Below are 5,188 nucleotides of genomic sequence, written 5' to 3'. Positions count from 1 at the left end.
CGGCGTGTGTTCGTCGGCGTGTGTTCGTCGGCGTGTGTTCGTCGGCGTGTGTGTTCGTCGGCGCGTGTGTTTCGTCCGGTGTGTTCGTTCGGCGCGTGTCGTCGGCGTGTGTTCGTCGGCGCGTGTGTGTGTTGTCGGCGCGTGTGTTCGTCGGCGCGTGTGTTCGTCGGCGCGTGTGTTCGTCGCGTGTGTTCGTCGGCGTGTGTTCGTCGCGCGTGTTCGTTCGTCGGCGCGTGTGTTCGTCGGCGCGTGTTGTTCGTCGGTGTGTTCGTCGGCGCGTGTGTTCGTCGGCGCGTGTGTTCGTCGGCGTGTGTTCGTCGGTGCGTCGGCGCGTGTTCGTCGGGGCGTGTGTTCGTCGTGTGTGTTCGTCGCGCGTGTGTTCGTCGGCGCGTGTGTTCGTCGGCGTGTGTTCGTCGGCGCGTGTGTGTCGTCGGCGGTGTGTGTTCGTCGCGGTGTCGTTCGTGTGTTCGTCGGCGCGTGTGTTCGTCGGCGTGTGTGTTCGTCGGCGTGTTGTTCGTCGGCGCGTGTGTTCGTCGCGCGTGTGTCGTGTCGTCGGCGCGTGTGTTCGTCGGCGTGTGTGTTCGTCGGCGCGTGTGTTCGTCGGCGTGTGTTCGTCGGCGTGTGTTCGTCGCGTGTGTGTTCGTCGCGTGTGTTCGTCGGCGCGTGTGTTCGTCGGCGTGTGTTCGTCGGCGTGTGTTTCGTCGGCGTGTGTTCGTCGGCGTGTGTGTTCGTCGGCGTGTGTTCGTTGTGTTCGGCGTGTGTGTTCGTCGGCGTGTGTTTCGTCGGCGCGTGTGTTCGTCGGCGCGTGTTTGCGTCGGCGTGTGTTCGTCGGCGTGTGTGTCGTCGGCGTGTGTTCGTCGGCGTGTGTGTCGTCGTCGGCGTGTGTTCGTCGGCGCGTGTGTTCGTCGGCGCGTGTGTTCGTCGGCGTGTGTGTCGTCGGCGTGTGTGTTCGTCGGCGCGTGTGTTCGTCGGCGCGTGTGTTCGTCGGCGTGTGTTCGTCGGCGTGTCGTCGTGTGTTCGTCGGCGTGTGTTCGTCGGCGTGTGTTCGTCGGCGTGTGTTCGTCGGCGTGTGTTCGTCGGCGTGTGTTCGTCGGCGTGTGTGTTTGCGTCGGCGCGTGTGTTCGTCGCGTGTGTTCGTCGGCGCGTGTGTTCGTCGCCGCGTGTGTTCGTCGCGTGTTTCGTCGGCGCGTGTGTTCGTCGCGTGTGTTCGTCGTGTGTTCGTCGGCGCGTGTGTTCGTCGGCGTGTGTGTTCGTCGGCGCGTGTGTTCGTCGGCGTGTGTTTCGTCGGCGTGTGTGTTTCGTCGGCGCGTGTGTTCGTCGGCGTGTGCGTGTGTTCGTCGGCGCGTGTGTTCGTCGGCGCGTGTGTTCGTCGGCGCGTGTGTTCGTCGGCGTGCGCGTGTGTTCGTCGCGTGTGTTCGTCGTGTGTCGTCGGCGCGTGTGTTCGTCGGCGCGTGTGTTCGTCGGCGCGTGTGTTCGTCGGCGCGTGTGTTCGTCGGCGGCGTGTGTTCGTCGGCGCGTGTGTTCGTCGGCGCGTGTGCGTCGCGCGTGTGTTCGTCGGCGCGTGTGTTCGTCGGCGTGTTTCGTCGGCGCGTGTGTTCGTCGGCGTGTCGCGTGTGTTCGTCGGTGTGTTCGTCGGCGTGTGTGTGTCGTCGGCGTGTGTTCGTCGCGTGTGTTCGTCGGCGTGTCGTCGGCGCGTGTGTTCGTCGGCGGCGTGTGTGTTCGTCGGCGTGTGTTCGTCGGCGTGTGTGTTCGTCGGCGTGTGTTCGTCGGCGCGTGTGTTCGTCGGCGCGTGTTTCGTCGGCGCGTGTGTTCGTCGGCGTGTGTTCGTCGGCGCGTGTGTTCGTCGGCGTGTGTTCGTCGGCGTGTGTTCGTCGGCGTGTGTTCGTCGCGTGTGTGTTCGTCGTGTCGTCGTCGGCGCGTGTGTCGTCGGCGCGTGTGTTGTTTCGTCGGCGCGTGTGTTTCGTCGGCGCGTGTGTTCGTCGGCGCGTCGTGTGTTCGTCGGCGTGTGTGTTCGTCGGCGCGTGTGTTCGTCGGCGTGTGTGTTCGTCGGCGTGTGTTCGTGTGTCGTCGGCGTGTGTTCGTCGCGTGTGTCGTCGGCGCGTGTGTGTCGTCGGCGCGTGTGTTTCGTCGGCGCGTGTGTTCGTCGGCGCGTGTGTTCGTCGGCGCGTGTGTTCGTTCGTCGCGTGTGTGTTCGTCGGCGCGTGTGTTCGTCGTCGGCGCGTGTGTTCGTCGGCGCGTGTGTTCGTCGCGCGCGTGTGTGTCGTCGGCGCGTGTTTCGTCGGCGCGTGTGTTCGTCGGCGTGTGTTCGGCGTGTGTTCGTCGCGTGTGTTTCGTGTGTGTCGTCGGCGTGTGTTCGTCGGCGTGTGTGTTCGTCGGCGTGTGTGTTCGTCGGCGTGTGTTTCGTCGCGCGTGTGTTCGTCGGCGTGTGTGTTCGTCGGCGTGTGTTCGTCGTGTGTTCGTCGGCGCGTGTGTTCGTCGGCGCGTGTGTTCGTCGCCGTGTTTCGTCGGCGCGTGTGTTCGTCGGCGTGTGTTCGTCGGCGCGTGTGTTCGTCGGCTGTGTTCGTCGGCGCGTGTGTTCGTCGGCGCGTGTGTGTGTCGTCGGCGCGTGTGTGTTCGTCGGCGCGTGTTTCGTCGGCGCGTGTGTCGTCGCGGCGTGTGTTCGTCGGCGCGTGTGTGTTCGTGTTCGTCGCGCGTGTGTTCGTCGGCGCGTGTGTTCGTCGGCGCGTGTGTTCGTCGGCGCGTGTGTCGTCGTGCGTCGGCGCGTGTGTTCGTCGGGCGTGTGTTCGTCGGCGTGTGTTCGTCGGCGTGTGTGTTCGTGGAGGTTTTATCTGCGCCGACACGACCCGTCCACACAAACCACAAACTCTCCCGGCGCTGGAGGCTAATTAAATGTGAGCAGATACGAGCGCAGGGTCACCGGCTCCACTCGGGGACAGGAAACCAGCTCCGGCGCCAGAATCACAACCGCCACATTTTCACCAGCTGGTTTGTTTTAGTTTGTTTTTTTTTTATTTTATTCAATCAGCCAATTAAAGCCGTATTGTGTGACTTTACTGAAAAGGTGGGACATGACCTGCTGCTCGTCTCCATGGAGATGTTGTTGCTTTGCCTGGAAAGGGATTAAACTCAGATGTCACAAATGTCACGGGAGTAACAGATTACATGTACCGGAGTAATCAGAGTACAAATGATGAGTAACTGTATTCAGTTACAGTTACTGTTTCAGAGAGTGGTAATTGGATTACAGTTACTTTGTTGAAATAAAGTAATTCCACTCATTGCCCGAAACTAAACCAGGTCCAAACCAGGACGAATCCAGGATTAAAACAGGTTTAAACTGGTTTAGACCTGTTTTAGTCCTGTTTTAGTCCAGGTTTAGACTTGGTTTAGTCCTGGTTTAGATCTAGTTTAGTCCTGTTTTAGTCCTGGTTTAGATCTATTTTAGACTTGGTTTAGTCCTGTTTTAGTCCTGGTTTAGATCTAGTTTAGACTTGGTTTAGTCCTGGTTTAGTCCTGTTTTAGTCCTGGTTTAGATCTAGTTTAGACCTGTTTTAGTCCTGGTTTAGTCCTGGTTTAGACCTGGTTTAGACCTCTGGTTTAGTTTCTGGTTTTAGACCTGGTTTAGTCCTGTTTTAGTCCTGGTTTAGACCTGGTTTAGATCTAGTTTAGACCTGGTTTTTAGTCCTGGTTTAGTCCTGGTTTAGACCTGTTTTAGTCCTGGTTTAGTCCTGGTTTAGACCTGGTTTAGTCCTGGTTTAGACCTGGTTTTAGTCCTGGTTTAGTCCTGGTTTAGACCTGGTTTTAGTCCTGGTTTAGACCTGGTTTTAGTCCTGGTTTAGACCTGGTTTTAGTCCTGGTTTAGATCCTGGTTTAGACCTGGTTTAGTCCTGGTTTAGACCTGGTTTTAGTCCTGGTTTAGACCTGGTTTTAGTCCTGGTTTAGACCTGGTTTAGTCCTGGTTTATCCTGGTTTAGACCTGGTTTAGTCCTGGTTTAGACCTGGTTTTAGTCTGGTTTAGACCTGGTTTTAGTCCTGGTTTAGACCTGGTTTTAGTCCTGGTTTAATTCTGGTTTAGACCTGTTTTAGTCCTGGTTTTAGACCGAGTTTAGACCTGCTTTAGTTTCCGCCAATGAGTGAAATTACCGAAAAAACAAAAGCACCATGTAATCCATTTATTTCAATAAAGTAACTGTAATCCAATTACCACTCACTGAAACAGTAACTGTAACTGAATACAGTTACTCATCATTTGTACTCTGATTACTTAACTCCAGTACATGTAATCTGTTACTCCCCAACACTGCTTCTGAGTTTATTATTTACTTTTTGTCCTACAGTTTATTCTACGTTTGCTCATTAATTAAACGCGTCACTAATTAATTCCCCGTTTCGTTCTTTTGTTTTTGTTTTTGTTGTCGTTGTTCTGGTTTGTGATTTATCTGAGGCTCGTCCGGGAAAAACTTGACGTCTGATTTGTGAAGTGAAGTAAGAATTCAACTTTAAGTGTTATAGTGGGTTGAGGGTCGCCCATAAACCAGAGGGTGGCCTGGTAAATCCGTGCCAAAGGTATAAACTGGAAGAAAGAAAACGTTGCAGTGAGCGGAGACAAACAGCTCTTCAGTTCAGGGTTGAAACGTTCCGACAATAAAACCTGCCAAAGTGAGTCTGCAAAGCCCATTCCAAAACCTCTCATATGCAACTACGATTTCCAGCACGTTCCGCCGGTTTAATGTCTCGGAGCTGAAGGTCGGCGACTCTACGGGAAAAAAAAAAGAAGCCTGACCGAGTTTTATGAAACAGCGTAAATGTACAAACTCTGCCTGGACGGGAAAACAGAACAGAGATTTAAAGATTTGCGGCGATCCAAAGTAGGGACGGGCATTCGATGAAATTTTCTTAATCGATCGTCGGAAGAATTAACGATCGATTATCGATTAATCATTAACGTTTTTTATATTAAAATGATCATCATTATTATTACTATCTGCACTAATCTGCATAAATAAATTCAACTTTACGACATATAAACATAACGACTCTAGAGCCACATCAGCTGTTTGACATTATAATGTGTTTAATTCAGTTTTGTTCAAATCTCACAGAAACAAAACTTAAAACCACATCACTAATTTACATAAACTAAGTGAAGATAAAACTCCAGCTCTTGTGTCGCTGATGTGGTTCAACT

This window comes from Boleophthalmus pectinirostris, unplaced genomic scaffold (assembly GCF_026225935.1).
Source record: "Boleophthalmus pectinirostris isolate CB_2022bp ecotype Guang Dong unplaced genomic scaffold, ASM2622593v1 HiC_scaffold_5, whole genome shotgun sequence".
Lineage (NCBI taxonomy): Eukaryota > Metazoa > Chordata > Actinopteri > Gobiiformes > Gobiidae > Boleophthalmus > Boleophthalmus pectinirostris.
This window is presented reverse-complemented; position numbering follows the sequence as displayed.